A 25,231-nucleotide genomic window follows, 5' to 3' on the forward strand; every position below is an offset into this window, starting at 1 on the left:
TTACTAAGATTGCCATTTTATGAATCAGGGAACTAAAGTTCACAGCTCATTCAGTTGAGTTAATAGAGTAAAGGTGAATTTAGAACTATCTTGTAGAAAAGCTAGTTAAAATTTTCCTTATTAGTATGACAAAATAAGTTATTTTTATAAACACATTAATATATAAGAACTCTGCAGTGAGATAGAAAATACTTTTTAATTTTGTAAACTTGAACAAGTTATTAACTCTGAGGTAAAAACAAAGGGTTCTATTTTCAAATCAGACTTACATGATTCAGCAATCTTATCCAGTATAAAGCTTTCTTAATAATTTCAAGGATGCAATTAATTAAGAGGCAAAGGCAAAGCAGGAGAGGTCTGGGATCCTGTTTGCATCCACACTGGTTCTTTCTTCTCAAATATATGAGTTATAAAATATACTTGATACATAGATATTATATACAACATATAAGTATACAATATATACCATATACTATATACATGATATGTATATCATTTAGCAACATGATACATATTTATATGATCTATCTATATCAATATAAGAATACTTGCTGCTTTTATAATGTGAAGCTTTTAGTACGATGCTGTTAAAATATTAACATTAAGGGTTTAAAATGGTTGACAGTAATATAGAAAAATCAGAGATGTACTTAGTTTTGCAAGATGCAAAACTGTTGATTTTCTCTTATGTTCATTTTTGGTCCAATTACTGAGTAGAAAATACCTCCTTAGGAAGTATTTTTTAACAATAAAAAAAATCAGACTACAATTGTTGTGTAGATATTCAATAACAATGAGACATTGAAAGGAAGAAATAAGAAAAGAGATATAAGTGAAGAAAGCGAGATAAGAGACAATAAAACATGAAAAATAATGTAGAATAAATAATTCAATTTTTGCTAACATTGTTATGCTGAAATAATTCAAAAAATTTGCCAATAATTTGACACTAACTTTTTTTTAAGTGTTTAATTCGAAGGTACATTACATAAACTAAGGAATGCATAGATGGGTAAAACAACAAATCAATGTTTCTCTCTCTTAAATCAATAAAGATAGTTTATTTAAAGTACATTACTACTAGTTCACTTGTATTTAACAAAATAAATGGTATAAAACACAGTTCCTTCATACTTCAACTGCACTGTTTAATATAAACACCAATTTAAAGCAATTATTAAATAAATTTTACTAGTTTTATAATATCAATAACCATCATATAAAGATGTATTTACAAGTCTACAACTTTTATAGCAAAGCAAATACATGTCATTACAAAACCAAACTGTGAGATGGAATTACATCAAAAAATTATTTTAATTGCATACAATGTGATAAAATATGGTGCAAGCATTTGAACATCAAAAACTAATATAAGTCAATTGTTTTATTCTTTCTACTGTTAAAAAAAACAAAAAAAGCCTTAGAAAATAAGTTCAGTAATTTATTATCCAACACCCTAAAATCTTCCATTGTAAAAATTTTCTCATGACAATTGTTTTTACATAATTAAATGCCTATAAAATAATTATTTTAGTAATTACCAGGTCACCCAAGGCAAAGCATAATAAATTTCAAATGAGAATAGTTCTAAAATTTGTGTTTTCAATATTTAGACCCATCAGAGACTAATAATATTTGAATGAAGCACCTAATAATAAAAATAAGGACACATAAAATATTAATATTTAAATGACAAACATTTTTTCTGAGTTTTCTTCTTTCCCTCAAAGAAAACATTTTATGTTTTATATCTTCAAGATCTTACCAAGAAACAATGGTTCTCTAATGGTCTTTTAAGTTCTAATACAATTTTGAAAGATTATTTATTTTTCAGTATATGCTCCCTGGGCCAGAATAAAAACATGAAGAGTACATCCCTGCCAGTCCATAATTGAAATATAATTTTATTATTACTTTTTGTGTAAATATATCAAATTAATTTAGAAGCAATAATTATAAGGTGGTTAAGACCTTTAAGAAAATTAAACAAGAGTCTGACCAGGTGGTGACACAGTGGATAGAGTGTTGACCTGAAACACTGAGGACCCACGAGCTCATTAGCTTGAGCACGAGCTCATCCAGCTTGAGCATGGGATCATAAATATGACCTCATGGTCACCATGGTCATAGTCTTGAAGCCCAAGGTCACTGGTTTGAACCCAAGGTTGCTGGCTTGAGCAATGGGTCATTGGCTTGGCTGAAGGCCCCTGGTCAATTCACATATGAGAAAGCAATCAATGAACAACTAATGTACCACAACTATGAGTTGATGCTTCTCATCTCTCTCTCTTCAAGTCTGTCTGTCCCTCTCTGCCTCTCTAAAACATAAAATAAGGAAGTCTCCTGAAGAACCAATAAATATAACATAAATAATTATACTTAGTAGAATATACATATTGCTTATGTGATTAAGCAAAATAGGTTAACTTTTTAAATTTGGAAAAAATTTGAAATTGTCCCACAAACTAAAACCCAACTATTTTCTGTATATAAGTGATATGTCTAATACAAAGTTATTCAGAAGAATTTAGAATAAAGAGGTAAGCAATGTTCTGGCAAACAAATGCAAATACTAGTGCAACAGAAGTGAGATCCTGATATCAAACAAGGTAGAATTCAGACAGAAAAGCCTTCAATACAGGAGAGAATAATTGAGAAATTGTGTGATTGTGTGTGCAGAATGTATTCTAAAGTCATTTTTAATCCCACCTCAATTACTTTTGAAACCATGTGAAATATAAAACTTTTCTCAGATCGTACACTAAGTAGGTGAAAAAATTAACCAACCAACCGAAAACAAAAAAAGCCTCATAACTGATAAGCAGTTTTCTGAAATAACTCTCTGATTCCCTGCCATATTAATATAAATGACCAGCTGGCAGAGATGATAAGGATGTAGTACTGTTTTTAATTGATGCTTATTCTGAACACTTATATTAGAATAGTTATAATACCAAGTACATGAGAAAATGATAATTATTCCATGTTAACAAAAACAGAGCTATCTTTATTCAATAGTAGAAGTAGAAAAAGGTAAAGAAATAATTTAACCACAATTCGAGGAACTTTGTTTAATGTTTATTGATAAATTTAATAAACATTTAAATAAATGTTCATTCTTTAAAAAAAACACAAAACATTTTTATGCTGACTATACTTACTATACAAATGTGTTTATTCAGTCTAATGTACAGAAGAGCTCCAAATTTACATACTTGGACAACATAAAGCACTATATTTTCTAAAACTCTGTGATTTAATGGAAAATTGACAGAAGACTTAAGTTACAATTTTAAATCTTCCACTAATATAATTTGTAATTTGGGAAGATAGTTTTATTTTACTGATTTCTTGTATCCTTATACTGCTGCAGAGGAAAAGGAGCAACTACCGGAGGACAAAGACACTCAGACAAGTCCTGGAGGCAGGGGGGTTTATTAGCTGGTGAAGCAACGTGACCAAAAAAGCAAGAAAACACAAGCTCCCTGAAGTTAGTTTTTCTGAGTCTTATATGCATTTACAGCTTTAGCTTCCTGTGACATGTACCTGATTTGACTTCTTTGTTTGCAGACCTATGTGACTTTTGTGTCTACGGGAGGAGAGGAGGTATGAGAGGAGGTTCAAACAATTTGTCATTGACTATTCACATATCCCATTTTTCTTGCCTGTGTTGCAAGTTATTTCAGGTAGCTGATAAAGGGCTGGACAGCTGGGGATTGTTACTTTTTCAAGCTAACTTAGCCCTTTGAGTGTTTCCTCTCTCAATATGTAAACTAAAGCTATTCTTTGAAATGATGTCCAATGATATTTTCTGTTCTAAAATTCTAAAGGGTCTTTAAGAATTTAAGCTATAATTAAAACAAATTTGCATAAAGTATAACTCTTACTAAATGTGAAAGACAGTATTTTCTTTCTTTTCTCTTTTGCTTTATCTTTAAAAATACGGCTCTTGATCCACTATGTTAATTTCACAAGTTACAAACAGTTTTTGATCCTCCATTTAACAAAATGACTGCATCCTTATGCAGATCAGTAAAGCCTATATTCAGTTTAATCTACAGGTACTAATAGATTTTTTAAGATTCAGTGTATGAAAGCCAAACAATCACAATTAAAATATTCTCTTGAAGCCAAGAAAAGTAGGCAACAAAGTGAATGATGAACATATTCATCAAATAAATATATAAATGAGAGAGAGAGGGGAATGACAAACTATATACACTTCTTTTATATTCCATATTCATGGTCTTAACATTGTGTAGGAAAACATTAAATTAGGGGTTAAGACATGGGATATTATCTAAAAGAAGACAGTGTCAATTATAAGGATCACTGCTAAGAGATAAATGTGAAGATAAAAAACCCAAAGATACCCCAAAGTAAGCATTGGCAGGGCCCACTTATGCAGTGACCAAGAAAAAAAGAACCGATTCACTGATTTGCTAAAGCAGCATTTATTAAATACCTACCATTGAATCCTTTCTATTTAATATAGTCACTGAGCACTGTTCCAGCTATGGAAGAGTTTATTTAACAAGACAAAATCTTCTCTAAAGACCTTCATTTTACTGTGATGAGACAAATGCGAAAAGACTGACGAGTACAACTATATGCAGAGACCCATCTTTAGTTTCAGTTAAAAGTAACTCAGAAGAAGACAGATAATGCAGCGTTTCTGCCAAAAAAGATGCTTACAAAATTGATTCATTGGAACATTCTATTGGCTTGGTCAAACTTTCTGAGAATCTTCATGATCATCGGGGCTTCATATAGCTGTGCTCGCTTCTAGGAATTATTATAGTAAAGGGATACACACTAGGGTCTGCAAGGGAAAACGACTCAAGCAGAGTCTAGAGAAATTCAAAGGCAGGCTTCCATCAAATTCTCTCCTCTCATAGAAACTGTGTCCTCTTTTCCCCAGCAGTAAAAAATGCAGTATTTCTGCCAAAGTGCCCATTAGCAACTCAGCTCATTAGTTTATTAGACTTAGCTTTCTAGAACTGATATTACAAAATACCACAATCTGGGTGGCTTATCCAACTGAAATTAATTTTATATTCTCATAATTCAGTAGGCTGGAAGTCTGTGATCAAGGTACTGGCAGGGTTGGTTTATTCTGAGGCCTCTCTCCTTGACTTGTAGGTGGTCTTCTCCCCATGTCTTCTTTCACATGGTCTTCTCTCTGTGCCTCTCTGCGTACTAATCTCCTCATAAGGATACCAGTCATATTAGGTTAGGGCCCACCTTACTGAACTAATTTTAACTTAATGACCTCTTTAAGCATTCTGTCTCCAAATACAGTGACATTCTGAGGTACTGTGGGTTAGGATATTCACATGTCAATTTTAGGTGGACACATTTTAGCACATAATGATTCCAAGATAGAAAGCACACATTCAACATAAACCACACTTTTACCAACAGTCTAGGTACAGTTAACCAGTGTTAATCAATTTTTAATGACTCAACTGCCATGTTCCCAGATGCCATCCCAGAAAGAACTTGTAGGTAGAATTTTCTGAAAGATAGCAGTCTCACGCCTGCTGTTTTAACTCTTTTGTACGTAGTCAGGCTGACAAACTCAAGATTACTGTTAATTTGTGATACATTTTAGGCTAAACACATACGTATGTTTTTTTCTGATTATTGAATTTTGCTTTGATTCTTAATGCATATGAAAATTATATTTTTCAGATTATTTTATAATAAGCATCTTGGCCATTACTTTTCTTTTACTCATCCTCTAAGCTTATATACTAAAATAACAATTATCCAGTGAGTTTTTTTAAAGTTAGCAGAGAAGAGTTTTCAAAATATAAAATAAAAATATAGAGAGCAAAGACTTAGAGAAAAGAATTTCTATTATATACAAAACAAAAAAAAAAATTAGAAACACTAGTTTAGCCATTACTTGAAACCACAACATATGAGAAATACCTACTGATGACAAAAAGACACTGATAGCAGGCGCTTACCTTATTAAAACTCCATCTGGGGAAAGATAAACTAGTGCAACTGCTTTGACTGGAACATGAAAATTTCTGTAAAAAAAAAAAGATTAAAATCGATCTACTCTTTAATCTAGCAATCTGTGTAAAAGGATACTTATAGATTTTTTAATGGAAAGAAATCTAAAAACTCATATATAGAAGATTAGTTAAATAAATTATGGTAATTACAGTATTGTATACCAAAATATGTAGTTAAAAACTAAATTAAACTGGTATGTCCATATGGAATAGAATAAGCTTCAAGATATAATGCTTGGTGAAAAATGTAAGGTATAAAGCTCAACACTAAGTACTTCATAAGGAATGTGTGCATGTATACAAAGATACACAGGCTACCATTATTTGCTTCTCATTGTGAGCATTAGGGTCTTGAAATGAAGGTGAGTTATTTTATTTTTTATTGTTCAAATTTTTACCCACATGTGTTATCACTTTACCCATATAAAATTCTGCTTTCTGTGCTCTGACAAACACCAACATGATTAAATCAACTAATAGAAAAATAAAACTTGAAAAAAACTAGCATAGTTTTCAATTTTAATACAGCTTGAAATTTAATATATTATATAAAGCATCAAATTGATAATTCAGTCTCACAGTGCTCAGAGCTCTTACCCATTATCTAGTAATTATTAATTACTAATAATTTCAATGAAACATCTAATCATGAAGCACAGGTAAAACAAGGAGAGGTTCAGGACCTCTGGCCCAGTCCCCAGGTCCTGTTTTACCACATCAGATGCACTCGGTCCAAGCTAACATATGACGCTCTCTGAGGTATGCAGTTACCTCACTTTCATGGAAGGAGCCATTGAGGTTATGAGACATTTATATGCTATATTGAGAGGTTTACATGGATTATGTAACATCTTTCAACCAGCCAATATCCATAAATCCATATATTCCAGTTTGCATATTAATGCATAATTGGCATAAGCAATTAATTATAGAGAATTAGGTAGATCCTGCTAAAAAGCATTTTATGGAAAAAATTATTTTGCTAACAAAATATTTGTTATTGTTGTTGTGACAGTAAGGGTATCATTAGTATGTTTATAAGGGTATTAGTTCAGGTCACTTGCCTTCTTCTTTCTCTGGAACACCCCTAGTAAAGAAAGGGATTGTATTGAAGACCTGCAACTTAATATTTTCCATTCCAGATGACAAGGATATTCTACCATGAACAAGTTGATCAAATATACTTACTTTGGAATGATGAGAAAGCTAGTTAACTCTTAAGGACCAGAATCCATGTTTGTCATCTACCCTTATCAGCTTCATAACTTCAATCATTCCCTCCAATTTTGATGTTTATAAAGTAGGCAAGATGAGGAAGAACCCCTAGTTAAGACAATGTTGCTTCAGCTGCCTCTCAAATCCATTTTCTTCGTTTCACTCTGACTGCTTTTAACTCACTGTTTTAGTACTTGCTTGTTTCTTGCCTATGTGACTATGTGTCATGAAGTCTCCTAGGCTTCCAGTCTCTCCACTACAAATACACCCTCCATATTGTCATCAGAGTAATCTTCTAAATTAAACAATTTCAATACATTCTCATTCAGGTCTGCTAAGGACGATGAAAGTACACTTAGGCATTATGCTAACTGCTGTGCATATAAAGATGAATAAGCCAATACCTGCTTTCAAGAAGTTTCCATTCTATTCAAGTGATACTGACAGGTAAAGAGATATTTTTGATGTAATGTGGAAAGCGTTATATGGAGGGGAACACAGAGAAAGAGAGTTTGTCAGAAAGACTTTCTGGAGTCTGAAAGGCTGATTGAAATTAGCCAAGCAATGGCACGCCCAGGGCTGCTAGGCAGATGAAACAGCACAACAAAGACACAGAGACTTGAATCAGCAGGTCCAGGGTAGGGAACTAATTGCAAATAACTGCATCATTTCAGGTTCAATTTTGAAAACTGTTATAGGGAAGTTGTGTCTTAGAAAGGAATAAAGGGCTGTGGGGTGTAGTATGACATCCCTCAAAGTTGTCTACATATTAATTTCCAAGACCTATGAACGCTATGTTTCACAGCAATGGGGACTTAAGATTGCTGATGAAATTAAGGTTGCTAATCAACTGACCTTAAAATAAAGAAATTATCCTGGGTCATCAAAATGGATTCAGTATAATCAAAAGATTTTTCATTCTAAAAGAAGGAAGCAGAGGTCTGAATCAAAGAAAGATCACAGTAGATTTGAAGTGAGATAAAAGGGAAGCTTCTAGAAGCCAGAAAGAACAACGACATAGATTGTACCCTACAGCCTCCAGAAAAATGCAGCCTTGCCAACATCTTGATTTCAGCACAATGAGATTCATTTCAGATGGCTGACCTCAATTATTGTAAGATATTACCTTCCTGTTGTTTTAAGCCACTAAGATTGTGTTCATTTGTTACAGCAGCAATAAGAAAGTAACACAGGACCAAGTCACAGAGGCTGTTATATGCTATGTGTTGTCTTCTTGTGAGAATTTAGGAGTTTAATACAGGTAGAGAAATGGCATCAAAGATCAATTTGATAAAAGATGGATTATTGAGAATAAATGGTGACAGGGAGTTGGTTGTTTAGGCCGTGGCAATCACACAGACAAAAAAAAATAAAATAAAAGATGAGTGGCTTAACTAGGGAAACACTATAGAGACAGAGAAGAGAGGACCAATAAATTTCATTGATAAAATCAGTAGAACTAAGAGGTCAAATGAGTGTGGGGAATAAAAGGAAAGGAAAATATCTAGGAACATTTGTCAGTTTCTGACTTGGGGAGAAGCTGGTATTGTCACTGGGGTGGGAAATGCAGGAACAACAGGACATTGTGGTGTGTGTTGAGATTTGAGTTAGCTAAACTTAAAATGATGTGACACATCGTGGAGAGCTAAAGGTGGACTATATCTGAAGGTTAGATTTCAAATTTAGGAGTCCTAAGCATATGAGTAGCATCAAAACAAATAGAGCAGATGGAAAGAGGAATGCATTGATTAAGAAACTGCCTCTGGGGATACTATTTAATAGTGATTATAATTCTTCTTTAAGCTTTGAATAAAAAGGGTAATTGTCCACCAGGCTATTATTAAGATTAAATATGGTATTTAGCACAGTGTCTGGAGTTAGTAAATTCTCAATAAATGGTAGGTACTATTACTAAATGACCCTGAAATAACAGAGAACATCAAGGCCAAGGAATCTAAGAGGCTAAGTCCAAATTCCTGAAATCAGGTAGAGTCCCTGCCTTAGTTCGCTCACTGTTTACTTAGATAGGCATCCCCAAACTATGGCCCACGGGCCATTATTCGCCCCCCCCTGCACTTCCAGAAGGGGCACCTCTTTCATTGGTGGTCAGTGAGAGAAGCATTGTATGTGGCAGCCCTCCACTGGTCGGAGGGACAGTGAACTGGCCCCCTGTGTAAAAAGTTTGGGGACCCCTGCAAGGGTTATATTTCACTCACCACTGAATCTCCAGTGTCCAGTTCAGTGGCTTGCCCAAGGAGGTCAGGCACTTCATAAATTTTGGCTGAAAGGCTGAGAGGAGAAAGGCATATAGAAAGCAAAGGAGGCAAAGTAGAAGAGGGAGAAGAGAGTTAAAAAAGAGTAAGGTTCTAGGGAAGACAGTGGGGGAAGACAATGAGCCCATAAGGAAGTCAAGGTATGTTATGTAAGATAGAAAGTGGGAAGAGGTTGTGGTAGGTTGGGACAGGGTGTGGTCATCATGTCTACCGAGGGGGACGGGTAGAAAGCCAGGTCTTTGGCCCTAGAATGGGCAGTACAGTCACTCCTGGATTTGTCCTTTTTATGGAACAATAGCTCCTTGGAGGCCAGGAGAAATTAGCCAGCTATGTGCCAGCAAAGCTGTATACATTGCGTCTAACTAAGTCACATTCACACAAATTATCTTCCTTACAGCACATTGAAACCTATATCACTCCTCTTTTGTATCTAAATATAGCCTTCTCTTTCATTTCCCTCAAATAAATTTATGGCTGTATTACCATTTTCTGTCAAATATATTTTTTAATGTTCTCTTTTTTATTACATTCATTCCTTTTTAACCAGGGGTCGGGAACCTGTGGCTTACGAGCCAGATGTGGCTCTTTTGATGGCTGCATCTGGCTCACAGACAAATCTTTAATAAAAAAATAACGTTAAAAATATAAAACATTCTCATGTATTACAATCCATTCATTTCCTACCGCTCATGTTCATGGTTGAGGGTGGCTGGAGCCAATCACAGATGTCCTCCGGGACAACAAAAATTTTTATTGGATAATGCGTAATGTACACGGGTCATTGAGGTCAGGAAGTAAACTTACTTCCTTTTAATCAAGTAGTCAGCTAGCTAATTGCAGAAACCCTTTTGACAAAGAAGATGGCTAAAAGAAAAAATAGATGAGGAGTATTGTACTTTTCAGCAGGAATGGACAGAGGAATTTGCCTTTGTGGAAAGAGCAGGTTCTGCAGTGTGTCTAATATGCAATGATAAAATTGCATCAATGAAACGGTCAAATATAAAGTGGCCTTCAACACACGCCATACTATATTTGCATCAAAATATCCAGCAGGGGTCAGCAGGAAGAAAGCATGTCAGGAGCTACTATGCAGAGTGCAAGCTAGTCAGCAGCAACTCCATGTTTGGACCCAACAAGGTGACCAGAATTTGGCTAGCTTTGCTGGTGCTTTAGCAATTGTGAGAAACAGAAAGCCATTCACAGTATGCCAAAACATTCATGCTTGATGTTGCCAATGAACTTTTTGATGACTTTTTGGATAAAGACAAGATAATCAAACAAATAAAAGACATGCCTTTGTTGGCAAGAACTGTTCACAATCGTACCATCATGATGGCAAATCAAATTGAGGCAACACAAGTGAAGGACATAAATGCAACACCATTGTTTTCTCTCGCTTTGGATGAGTCAACAGATGTAAGCCATTTATCCCAGTTCAGCATGATTGCAAGGTATCCTGTCAGTGACACACTATGTGAGGAAAGTTTTGCTGTTTTGCCTATGAAAGAGACAACAAGAGGGGAGGATTTATTCAAGTCTTTCACAGAGTTAGCTAAAGAAAAAAATTCTACAGATGGATAAAGTTATTTCGGTGTGTACTGATGGTACTCCGTGCATGGTGGGGAAAAACAGGATTTGTAGCGCTTCTTCATGAACATGAAAAGAGACCCATCCTAAGTTTTCACTGCATCCTACATCAGGAGGCGCTTTGTGCTCAGATGTGTGGCGAGCAGCGTGGTGAGGTGATGTCGCTGGTCATTCGGGTGGTCAACTTTCTTGTTGCCCAAGCTTTAAATGATAGCCAGTTTAAAACACTGCTGGATGAAGTTGGGAGTAATTATCCTGGTCTGCTTCTGCACAGCAATGTGCATTGGTTGTCAAGAGGGAAAGTGCTCAGCCATTTCGTGGCTTGTCTGAGCAAAATTCGGACTTTTCTTGAAATGAAAAACATCGAGCATCCTGAGTTAGTTAACACCGAGTGGCTCCTGAAGTTCTACTGATCATCTGAACCAGCTCAATATGAAAATGCAAGGCATTGGAAATACAGTCTTATCCCTTCAACAAGCAGTTTGCATTTGAAAACAAGGTGGAACTCTTCATCACCAACATTGAAACAGGTCATTTACTACACTTTGAAAAACTGGGAGAGTTTAAAGATGCATGCACAATAACTGACCCTGCTCAATATCTTAATCTCCAGCAGCTAGTGGGCTTCACATCTAATCTCCTGCAGTCATTTAAAGCACACTTTGGAGAATTTTGTAAGCACACTAGTCTTTTTAAGTTCATCACCCATCCACACGAGTGCACAGTGGATAGCGTTGATCTGAGTTATATCCCTGGTTTCTCCGTCAGATTTTTTGAGATACAAGCTGCTGACCTGAAGGCCTCAGACATGTGGGTAAATAAATTCAAGTCACTGAATGAAGATTTGGAAAGACTTGCATGACAGCAAGCAGAGTTGGCAAGCAAACACAAGTGGGGAGAAATGAAAAAACTTCAACCCACGACCAGCTGATTGTCAAAACTAGGACTGCACTTCCTGTCACATACCACACACTGCAGTGTGTGAGTATTGCTGTACTGACAATGTTTGGCTCTACACATGCATATGAGCAGTCTTTCTTACATCTAAAGAACATTAAGACCAACCTATGATCACGTTTAATGAATGGAAGTCTCAACGCCTCCATGAAGCTTAACCTAACCACGTATAAATCAGACTACAAAGCCATCAGCAAAACCATGTACCACCAGAAGTGGCATTAATGGTAAGAAATACTTTATTCATCATTGGTTAGCAATAGCATAACAACATTATTAAAAAGAATTTAGAAACTTATTGTACTTTAAAAGTGTTGGTCTTACATAAAATGCACACATTTACTTATATTTAGTGTTAAACATATTGTATGGCTCTCACGGAATTACATTTTAAAATATGTGGTGTTCATGGCTCTCTCAGCCAAAAAGGTTCCTGACCTCTGCTTTAAACTGTCTTAATATAATTATAGTTAGGCACCAAACTATTTCCTTGAAGACTAAGTTTGTGAGAGCTTTCTCTTTCTTTCAGTAAAAGTTCCTCAATGAAGTAATGCTTTATATTTACACTTTTAGGGTTTTTAAAATTTTTGAAAGGTAAGCAGATTCATTATTTTCATTGACAACAAAAGGGTTACTCAGTTAAAGAGAAACCCAAAGAAATCAACACCAAGACACATGATAATTAAAATACCAAAGCTAAGTGATAAAGAGAAAATATTAAAAGCTGATAGAGAAAAAAAGGCTATCACCTACAAAGGAGCCCCCATAAGGATGACTTCTGACTTCTCAACAGAAACACTTAAGGCCAGAAGGGAATGGCAAGAAATATTCAAAGTAATGCAGAACAAGTGCCTACAACCAAGACTACTTCATCCAGCAAAGCTATCATTTAAAATTGAAGGAGAAATAAAAACCTTTCCAAACAAAAAAAACAAAACCTCAAGGAAATCACTAAAACCAAACCAAGGCTGCAAGAAATGCTAAGGGGCCTGTTGCAAACAGATCAAAGGGGAAAAAGAATATAGCAAAAGAGGAATATAGTTTTAAAGAATAAAATGGCAATAAACAATTACATATCAATAATAACCTTAAATGTAAGTGGATTAAATGATCTGATCAAAAACATAGGATAGCTGAGTGGATAAGAAAACAGGACCCATACATATGCTGTCTACAAGAGACACACTTTAAAACAAAAGATGCACATACACTGAAGATAAAAGGATGGAAAAAATATTTTATGCAAATGGAAATGAAAAAAAAGCTGGGGTAGCAATACTTATATCAGACAAAATGGACTTTAAAACAAAGACTATAGTTAGAGATAAAGAAGATCACTACATAATGATAAAGGAAGCAATCAAACAGGAAGATATAACCGTTATAAATATCTACACACCTAATATAGGAGCACCTAAATATATAAAGCAGACTTTGATGGATTTAAAGGGTGAGAACAACAGCAATACTATAATAATAGGGGATTTCAATACCCCACTAACATCACTAGAGAGATCCTCAAGAAAGAAAATTAACAAAGAAACAGCAGACTTAAAGGACATACTAGATCAACTCGATATAATAGATATCTTCAAAACCTTTCAACCTAAAGCAGCAGAATATACATTCTTTTCAAGTACTCATGGTACATTCTCTAAAATAGACCACATGTTAGGGCACAAAAGAAGCCTCAACAAATTTAAGAAGATTGAAATCATATTGAGCACTTTCTCTGATCAAAATGGCATAAAACTAGAAATCAACCACAACAGAAAAAATGAAAAATACTCAAACACTTGATAACTAAATAGCATGTTATTAAATAATGAATGGGTAAACAATGAGATCAAAGAAAAAATTTAAAAATTACTAGAAACGAACAATAATGAGCAAACATCAACTCAAAATTTATGGGACACAGCAAAAGCAGTCTTGAGAGGGAAGTTCACAGCATTACAGGCATATCTCAAGAAGCTAGAAAAAGCTCAAATAAACAACTTGACTCTACATCTAAAAGAACTAGAAAAAGAATATCAAGTAAAGCCCAGAGCTAGTAGAAGGAAGGAAATAATAAAGATCAGAGCAGAAATAAATGACATAGAGGCTAAAAAACAATACAGAGGATCAATGAAACCAGGAACTTGTTCTTTGAAAAGTAAACAAGATAGATGAACCTTTAACCAGACTCACCAAGAAAAAAAGAGAGAGGACTCAAATAAATAAAATTAGAAACAAGAGAAGAGAAATAACAACTGACACAACAGAAATACAAACTATTGTAAGAAAATACTATGAAGAACCATATGAACAACAGCAATACTATAAAAAACTAGACAACCTAGATGAAATGGAAAAATTCCTTGAAACATATAATCTTTCAAAAATTAATCTGGAAGAGTCAGAAAGCCTAAACAGATGAATTACAACAAATGAGATTGAAATAGTTATCAAAAAACTCCCAAAAAAGAAAAGTCCTGGGCCTGATGGCTTCACAGGTGAATTCTACCAAATATTCAAAGAAGAACTAACTCCTATCCTTCTCAAGCTATTTCAAAAAATTCAAGAAGAAGGATGACTTCCAAGCTCCTTTTATGAGGCAAGCATACTTCTGATTCCAAAACCAGGCAAAGACAACACAAAGAATAAAAATTATAGGCCAATATCCCTGATCAATTTAGATGCTAAAATCCTCAACAAAATATTAGCAAACTGGATCCAGCAATATATGAAAAAGATCATACACCATGATCAAGAGGTATTTATTCTGGGGAGGCAAGGCTGGTACAATATTCACAAATCAATCAATGTGATTCATCACATAAACAAAAGGAAGGAGAAAAACCACATGATAATTTCAATAGATGCCAAAAAAGTATTTGATAAAATCCAGCACCCATTCATGATCAAAACTCTCAGCAAAGTGGGAATACAGGGAACATACCTCAACATGATAAAGCCCATCTATGCAAACCCACAGCCAACATCATACTCAATGAGCAAAAATGAAAAGCAATCCCCTTAAGATCAGGAACAAGTCAGAGGTACCCCCCTTTCACCACTCTTATTCAACATAGTTCTGGAAGTCCTAGCCACAGCAATCATACAAGAAAAAGAAATAAAAGGCATCCAAATTGGAAAAGAAGAAGTAAAACTATTAATATTTGCAGATGATATGATATTGTATATAGAAAACCCTAAAGTCACTGTCAAATAACTACTAGACCTGATAAATGAATTCAGCAAGGTGGCAGGATATAAGATTAATACTCAGAAATCAGAGGCATTTTTCCACACTAACAATGAACTGTCAGAAAGAGAAATTAAGGAATCAATCTCTTTTACCATTGCAACCAAAAACATAAAGTACCTAGGAATAAATTTAACCAGGGAGATTAAAGACTTGTACTCAGAAAATTAAGAAAATTATAAAACATTAATAAAAGAAATCAGGGAAGATACAAACAAGTGTAAGCATATACTGTGCTCATGGTTAGGAAGAATAAACATCATTAAAATGTCTATATTACACAAAGCAATTTATAAATTCAATGCAATACCGATTAAAATACCAATGACTTACTTCACAGATTTAGAACACATATTCCAAAAATTTATATGGAACCAAAAGAGAACACAAATAGCTTCAGCAATCTTGAAAAGGAAGAATAAAGTGGGAGGTATCACACTTCCTGATATCAAGTTATACTATAAGGCCATTGTACTCAAAACAGCCTGGTACTGGCATAAGAACAGGCATACAGATCAATAGAACAGAACTGAGAACCCAGAAATAAACTCACACCTTTATGGACAACTGATATTTGACAAAGGAGGTAAGAGCATACATTGGAGTAAAGATAGCCTCTTCAACAAATGGTGTTGGGAAAATTGGACAGCTACCTGCAAAAAAATGAAACTAGGCCACCGACTTACACCATTCACAAAAATAAACTCAAAATGGATAAAAGACTTAAATGTAAGCCATGAAACCATAAGCATCTTAAAGGAAAACATAGGCAGTAAGCTGTCTGACATCTCTCGCAGCAATATATTTGCTGATTTGTCTTCACAGGCAAGTGAAATAAAAGACAGGATAAATCAATGGGACTTTATCAAACTAAAAAGCCTCTGCCCAGCTAAAGACAATAAGAATAGAATAAAAAGATGAACTACACAATGGGAGAATATATATATTTGACAATGCATCTGAAAAGGGGTTAATAACCAAAATTTATAAAGAATTTGTAAAACTTAATACCAGGAAGACAAACAATCCAATCAAAAAATGGAAAAAAGAAATGAATAGACACTGCTCCAAAGAGGACATACAGATGGCCAATGGGCATATAAAAAAATGCTCAACATCACTAATCATTAGAGAGACGCAAATTAAAACCACAATGAGATATCACCTCACAACCAATCAGAATGGTGCTCATCAACAAAACAACACAGAATAAGTGCTGGCGAGAATGTGGAGAAGGAAGAACCCTCCTGCACTGCTGGTGGGAATGCAGACTGGTGCTGCCACTGTGGAAAACAGTATGGAGATTCCTCAAGAAATTAAAAATCGAACTGCCTTTTGACCCAGCTATACCACTATTAGGAATATACCCCAAGAACACCATAGCACTGTTTGAAAAGAAGAAATGCACCCCCATGTTTATGGCAGCATTGTTCACAATAGCAAAGATTTGGAAACAGCCCAAGTGTCCGTCAGAGGACAAGTGGATTAAAAAGCTTTGGTACATATATACTATGGTATACTACTCAGCCATAAGAAATGATGACATCGGATCATTTACAACAACATGGATGGACCTTGATAACATTATACTGAGCAAAATAAGTAAATCAGAAAAAACTAAGAACTATATGATTCCATACATAGGTGGAACATAAAAATGAGACTCAGAGACATGGACAAGAGTGTGGGGTTACGGGGTGGTTGGGAGGAAGGGAGGGGGTTGGGGGAGGGGAGGGACACAAAGAAAACCAGTTAGAAGGTGACGGAAGACAATTGGACTTTGGGTGGTAGGAATGCAGCATAATCAAATGTCAAAATAACCTAGAGATGTTTTCTCTGAACATATGTACCCTGATTTATCAATGTCACCCCATTAAAATTAATCAAAAAAGGGGGTTACCCTAGTTCCAGTGAATGGATTTGTTTCAAAGGAGCTCTTTATGCACATACAGGTCAGTAGCCCAGGTTAGATCTTGAGAAATATCTCATCAAAGATAACAGTCAATATCTAAAAGAAGTCTATAGCTAAGTTTCAACCTCTAAAAGAAAAAATCAGACCAATCCTTGACTCATGAGTGTTGGTTGCTTCATATCTAGTCTCACTAAATTCAAGACACTGCTCTACAGAATTCCTTTCTTTGCCTTCTCAGGAAAGCACTAGAAATTAAGGAGTTATACTTTATGATTTAGGCCCCTTGCAAAAGAACAGAAACTTTCCAAGGAAGTGGTAAATGAAAAAGGAAAGCTAGCATCCTAGCCGGTTCTACCATTCTGCCTTTGTCCACATATAAAGCATTCTCCCACCTACTTTAAGGGAGTTCGTTTTAGGATCCCGCCCAGACAGCCTCTTTCCTGTTCAGAACCTGACTGACGTGTCAGACAGAACAAGGCAGAGGTCACAAATCGGTACCTGCAGACAAGTCAGAAGTGTGGTGTCTTATAAATTGAATTGGATGCCTACAAACAGGGTAGATGCTCTCAGGTTTGCCACATCTCCTACACATTCCAGCCGCCTTTCACTTGGCCAGTTCCTGCTTTGACATTACGATAGACTAAAATTTCTGTTTTTCTGCCCCCCCCAAAAAATGTAAAGTAAAACAAAAATAAAGTGAGGACATTAGGACAACATCCAGAGCTACTCCTATTATCTACTTTTTCCCTTTCACAGATTTTTCCCTTAACATATTAATACCATCCTGCTATTAAAATACAGACAAAGAACTTACACAAAAGAAAAAAAGAAAAAAAAAACTTTGGTAATGTTTTAATTTATAAATGAGATTAAATAACTGTAACAAATACAGAAACATGCTTATTAGCTGATATTTTCCTTCTTTTATAAGTTAATGGCTTTTGCCCAAGCTTGTATTTGGTCTTTACACATATGGAGAAATCTTAGTTCCTATCAATATACTTAATAACTGGTTCTTCAATATATTATACTTTCTAATTTAAATATTGAATATTTTTCCAAACTGTAGCACTCAGAGATTGTTGGGTTTCTTTTATAAATAAGACCCCACACCCCAAGATACAATAACTCTTTAATTCATCATCTTTAATGTCTGAGCTTTACTTCTATTTCTTTGATAAATTTGTTTTCATAAATCTTGGGAGTAGAGTTTCCACATTTCATCATTTTCAGATTATTGAGTTTAATAGTTATAATTAATATTATCTCTTTATCCTTCAAAAGCAGAGCCTTGACCTATAAGAGGTAGGAGGGAAATGGAGAAACTTAGCATTACCTTTATACATTAAACCAAATTTTTTCCTATTCTCCTTCTTTTCCTCTCTTCTCTGGCTCAGGGCCAGGGATTGATGGAGATCAGTGGAGGAAGTGAGTGAGGGTGGATTTCTAGAATAATTCAGGCCTGTGGGGGGGGAGGGGGTAGAAATAAGCAATTAGTATTATTCAATCTAAATCGTTTTGTTTCTGGTTTTCCCTACTTCAGATTCTTCTTGCATGCTTTATTTTTAATGAGTACTCTAGTCATTTTAATATATAAGTTGATATATAAAAGTGAAGTTCATTAACTTTACACTTGACATATTTTAAATATGTGTTTGCAGTTTTTTCAAACTTCTTATGCTTTTAACCTGAGTGATCCATACTGTAGACTTTGGGGAAACGAATATAAAAGTCTTCATGATCCACATGTAAGGGCATACCATTTGCACAAAGATATCCTGAGGAGATTAAAGAGAGATGGCTACATTACCAGCAACAATAAAGTGGGTTGAAGATTTTTTTTTTAATTGTTGAAGACTTCCAAGACTTGATATGAGCTTGCTTTTATATCTCAGTAGGGTGGGGTTGGGGCTTCACCTTTAACTTGGTCATGAGAGATACTTAATAAGAAATTATACAAGTTACTTAGATAATTTTGGATTAAGGAAAATCAACAACCATTGTTTCTAAATGATACTACTACTTCTAACTTTTTTATTTTTAATATCAAAGATGATTACCAAATAATTTAAGAATATAAAAATAATTCCACAGCTACATTGCAGTTCTCTTTCACTGTCTCCAGTGGTACTGTATGCATGTCAAAGATTATGTCCTATGAACTTTTTAAAAACCTGAGATAAATAGGAATACAACAAAATTAGCCTGATGGAATTCTGATAGAACAGTCTTATATTTAAATTTGTACTAAACACTATTACATTGGTGTTTTATTCTAGTAACTCCAATTATATGTACTAAATTTCTTATCATAGCATAAGTCATATTAATAAAGTAATAAGATTTAAATAGAAATTTCCTGCTGTTTAACAATTGTAGAGAGATACTGCTAATAAAATCATTAGCAATTTATTACTCTTGGTACCAAAATGTTATCAAAGTATATATTTTTACTATTTTTTCTTCTGAAAGTGATTGAAATGATATTTAAATATTTGTATTTATATTTTGTAGTATTTATATTTTGTAGTATTGTTTTAGGTGTGGGTGTTTCTTTAGATTGTATGCAACTTGAGGGAATGGAATAAGTACAAGCAATACCTTACCATTTTAAAATTAGACTTCAAAAGAAACTATACAAGAGAACAAGTAAGTTAAATACTTAAATTTGATTTCTTATACAGGGTTTGGAAGAAAGGTATATTTGTATAAAATATTTTCTTACATTTTTACTAGTACTTTTGAAAAACTAATTAAATTTTTTTTTCAAATGTAATCTAGAGCAGGAATAAATGATAATTTGAGGTTGCTGTATTAGGCCAAGAAAAAGAAAGAGACCAGGTTATCTATTAATATACCAGTAGTAATTGGCATAATTTGTAATTAAATTGCTACTCCAATGTATTTCTTGAGTCTGAATGGGGCCAATAAGTAGAGTTTTTATGGCAGCAAATTCTTAAGCTGGAACCCAAAACAACTTAACTAATAAGAAAGGAACAGTATGAATAGTTATAATGTCCTATGAGTGACTCAAAGTATATGTATACTGAGTGTGCCCACACAGATGCAGCTGTGTTTATACAGTAAAAAAAAATGATATTATAAAGGTAATGTGGAATAACTGGGTGTAAAGTGAGTGGGTATAAATAGTGACTTCCTGTCCATTTTTGACTTGAAGTTAGTGAATGTGTATGTGTGAATGCCCATACATGTGCACGAATGAATTTGGGTTCTGGGTTCTAGGGTCAAAGAGGATTGACTAGAAATGAGAAAAGTGTATGTGGTTTTTTTTTGTTTTTGTTTTTGTTTTGTTTTTTACAAATTTATGTCCTAAGATTGACAGAGGGGTATAGAAATGAAAATGACTTGCCTATACCTTTAAGTAGTCTACATTTTCTACCATTTCTCTCTGTCTGGAGTTTCTCCTGCCCCTCCATATTTTTGTGGGTTTTTTTTTCAGAAAGGATGAAAATGTAGAATATGTATCTTTTCTTTTCAATGAGAGAAAGCTTTATTTTGATTTAATTGTTTATGTCTAGAATGGATTAAAAATAGATTTAAATCCAGTTAGACAGAATTAACTATTATAAAAATTTTACTTAACCCTAAATATAAGAAGGCATATCAAAGGACACTTTTATTTCTGGTAAATTTAAAATCATTATAAACACACATATAGAAAAATGCATATATATTATACATTCATTTTTTTAAAAAAAGAAAATACTTGCAAAACAATTAAAGAAACTTCAAGAAAACAGTCAAATACCTGGACATTGTGATGTTGCACAGTTCCAAAATTGGTTGTTACAGCAGGATACCCAATCTTTTAAGGACCAGGAATGATTAATAAGGCACAGGTAAGACTGAAGTTAATGCATATTTTATGTATACATTGTGGACTCAAATAAGTTGATAAATATTAGAAAGAATTAAAAAATTAAAATTAGGATTTTTTAAAGTACTAGACACCATTTAACTCCATTTTTTCCCTCAGTATGGAAAGGAAAGGAGACCCAGATGGAAGATTTGTTCAAGGTTTTGCACCATATTTCCCCATGTAAAGATGTACCATTTCTCAAAAAATTTGGGGTCTAAAAACTGGGTGCATCTCATACTGTGGTTGTGGCACTTCAATGTCATAGATGGAACAAGGAAGAGGCAATATATAAAGACAGTGATTCATATTAGACACAGATGAAGACAAGCTAATGGATGGGAGTTTTGACAGTGAGTTGTATGAATTTTATGATGAATAAAACTTGAGTTCAATAACTTTATGTAATATATTTTTTTTCAAATTCTGGGCCCCAAAATTAAGGTGCATCTTATACATGGGAGCATTTTATACATGGGGAAATATGGTAAATCACAAGGGACCCAGGATACATTTTTTTCATAAAAAATTCAAATCTGCTTTTTTTCTAGATTTGAAGTCAATTTTTCAGTTACTTCATCTTTCATTGAAAACTCATATCCCTAAACCCAGTGATTTATGAATAATTACCTTTCAAAATGTATTTAATGAGTCTGCTCCATATTTTACCATTGTCTTGGCCACAAGAACAGATACTTATATAGTAAGGAGATCTGTATAACAAAATATGTTGAGAGCTGGCTTACAAATTCATGAACAGAACTGACAGAAAAAATTGTAAAAATCCGTTAGTTCAAGGGAAAAAAAAGTGAGGAAGGAGGCAGTTTGGGCTAAACAAAGCAGTTGATACCACTATAAGGGAAACACCCAATTCACCTTCACTTACATTTGCACTTTTATTTAGATATTTGGATATGATAAGTAGAGAATTAGGACAATGGGAGCGCACAGCAGAAGAACAGCACCTACTCCAGATGGACAGAGAAGAAAGGCGACAGACAGCAAGAACAAACAAGAAGAAAACTTAGTCTTCATAGAAAAATTGAAGAGGTGAGAGATTCATTTAAAATATTAAGAAAAAAATTGTGTACAGTGTTTTATTTGTCAATAATTTTTGAAGTCATTTCTGGTCTAAATAATTTACCTACATTAATCTTTTTTTCAACCTATAATATGTAAGTTGTAACATAAAATAGTGAGGCTGACAGCACAAATTATAACATAAATCAATATCTACTCTTAAAGAGATGATTGTAAAATTTACAGACACCATTTAACTTCCCTAGAGTCCTCAATGTGAGCAATATATATATATATAAATTAGTTTTAGTAAAAAATAACTATGTCAATCACAACCATGCCTGCATTCCTAGTAGAAGTGAGGTAATGAAAGCCTTTTCAAAATCCAATATATGACATCCATTATACTTGACCTGGTTTCTCGTAGACTCTTGACTTGTTCTAATTTGCTCATTGGTGGTGAACTAAATACAAAGGTTTATTGTAAATACCAAGTAAAGTAACATTGTTCTCTCTAGAAATGGAAGAAAAAAGATTTTATGTCTGACAAAGATTGGAGAAGATACTGAAAGAGAAGCTAGAATAGAGGAACAAGGTGTAAAAGCAGAGAAGAAAGTGACAAGAAGGTTGATTTAACTCTAATCTCTAATTTTGGTTGTTAGAGAAGAAGTTTTTGCTAGTTTTGATTTTTGAAAAGTGCATTATTTAAGATGACAATGGATCAGTTCCCCTAATAATATGCATTATGAAAAACTGAAAGTTATGAAAATTTTTACTATATTTTGGCCATATTATATTCTGACCATAATATAAAAAGTACTGCTCAATTTTTGATATAACTATTTATTACTTTATCTCACACCATAAACTATACTTGTAATTCCCATAAAAAAAGTGACAACTGATTTTTTCTTAGAATCAGAATTTCTTGGAAAAATTTCTCAATTTTTACCCTTCAGTTAATTTTTAGAGTGCTTTTAACTTTAAATAATATATAATATTTTATGATTTGGAGTCTAAACCTGTATACAGAGAAAAAGAAATCACTTGGAATCACAGCACCACCCTATTGGTACACATTTATTGTAAACCTATTGGTACACACCTGATGCCAACACACCTATTGTTAACCTATTGGCACACACACAGGCACACATTTTTGTGACATTTTTATGAATGTTTATGTGTTCCAATAAATAAATTCATGTTATTATACCTAATAGGCTGTTCTGTTAATTACTTTTTTATTTAATTAAATAACATTGACAATTTACCATGTTAATAAATATTGTTCTGAATTGTAAAAAAAAATATCTTAGGTTGTTTATTTTTAACAGAATTTGACAAATTTAGGAGCAATCAGTGTGAAAAACCAACTCTGGACTACAATACCAGCTGTAAAAAACCAAGGAGCAAAAAAGAAGCCACACTGAGCCTGGTGGGGAGCGCCGAAGAGCGACATCTTTCCAGCTCTAATCAGTGCAACAAGACACAGCTGAAAACAAGAAGTGGGGAGGAGGGGCAGTAACTCAGGTCTCCATGGATATCTGAGATACACCTTCCCTTACTGAAGCAGAGAAATCACTCCACCCTCAGAGAAAGTAACTGGCAGATCAGAACTTCAGAGTCTCAGGTTACACCCACCATATTCCTGGATATAGTTTCAAATAAGCTCCCTGCTGATATCAGTAAACAAGACTACAAGTGAGAAGAAAACAAACAAATCAAGACTTCAAAGCAGCCCAACTCTGAAAGTGGATTATAAATAACAGCTGATGCCAACCCAAGAAGACCTAGAAATGACACAACTGAAAATTGGAGGTAGACAACACCAAACCTAGACTCAACCAGCCCTAAAAACAACACACCCAAACACACAGACATAATGAAAAGACAGAGAAGTGCAATCCAAATGAAACCACAAGAGAAATCTCCAGAGAAGAAGCAGTGATATGGAAATAACCAAACAGCCGGATACAGAGTTTTGAATAATGATTGTTAGGATGCTTAGGGGTCTTAGAACAACAATAAATGGACATTATGGACACCTAAATAATGAGATAGCAAGTATAAAAAAGGACATTGAAATATTAAAAGAGCCTGACCTGTGGTGGCGCAGTGGATAAAGCGTCGACCTGGAAATGCTGAGGTCGCTGGTTTGAAACCCTGGGCTTGCCTGGTCAAGGCACATATGGGAGTTGATGCTTCCAGCTCCTCCCCCCTTCTCTCTGTCTCTCTCTCCTTGCTCTCTTTCTCTGTCTCTCTCCTCTCTAAAAAAATGAATAAATAAATTTTAAAAAAAGTGTTTAAAAAAAAAGAAATAATAAAAAATAATCAGTCGGAGGTGACAAATACAATATCAGAACTGAAGACCACAATGGAAGGAATTAGAAGCAGGATAGATGAAGCTGAGGATCAAATCAGCGAGTTGGAGGACAAAATGAACAAAGGCACAAAAGTAGAGCAGAAAAAAGAAAAGAGACTCAAAAAGTCTGAGAAAACTCTGAGAAAGCTCTGTGAAAACATGAAGAGAAATAACATCTGCATCATAGGGGTTCCTGAAGAAGAAGAGAAAGAACAAGGGATAGAAACTTTATTCAATCAAATCATAGCTGAAAACTTTCCTAAATTGATGCAAGGAAGGGTTTCACAAGTTCAAGAAGCACAGAGAACTCCATTAAAGAGAAACCCAAAAAGACCTACACCAAAACACATCATAATTAAAATACCAAAGCTAAGCAATAAAGAGAAAATATTAAAAGCTGCTAGTGAAAAGAAGGTTATCACCTACAAAGGAGCCCCCATAAGGATGACATCTGACTTCTCAACAGAATCACTTGAGGCCAGAAGAAAATGGCAAGAAATATTCAAAGTAATGCCGAACAAGAACCTACAACCAAGACTTCTTTATACAGCAAGGCTATCATTTAAAATTGAAGGAGAAATAAAAAGCTTCTCAGACAAAAAAAAAACTCAAGGAATTTATTACAACCAAACCAATGTTGCAGGAAATGTTAAGGGGCCTGTTGTAAACAGATCAAAGTGGGAAAAGAATATAGCAAAAGAGGAATACAGCTTTAAAGAATAAAATTTCAATAAACAACTACATAT

The 25,231-nt window shown here is 34.2% G+C and overlaps 1 pseudogene; it reads left to right on the forward strand.

The window, feature by feature from the left end:
• Positions 1–25,231, forward strand: part of LOC136379010 (fibrous sheath-interacting protein 2-like) — a 47,653-nt pseudogene that overhangs the window by 13,681 nt on the left and 8,741 nt on the right.

Source organism: Saccopteryx leptura, chromosome 7 (assembly GCF_036850995.1).
Source record: "Saccopteryx leptura isolate mSacLep1 chromosome 7, mSacLep1_pri_phased_curated, whole genome shotgun sequence".
Classification (NCBI taxonomy): domain Eukaryota; kingdom Metazoa; phylum Chordata; class Mammalia; order Chiroptera; family Emballonuridae; genus Saccopteryx; species Saccopteryx leptura.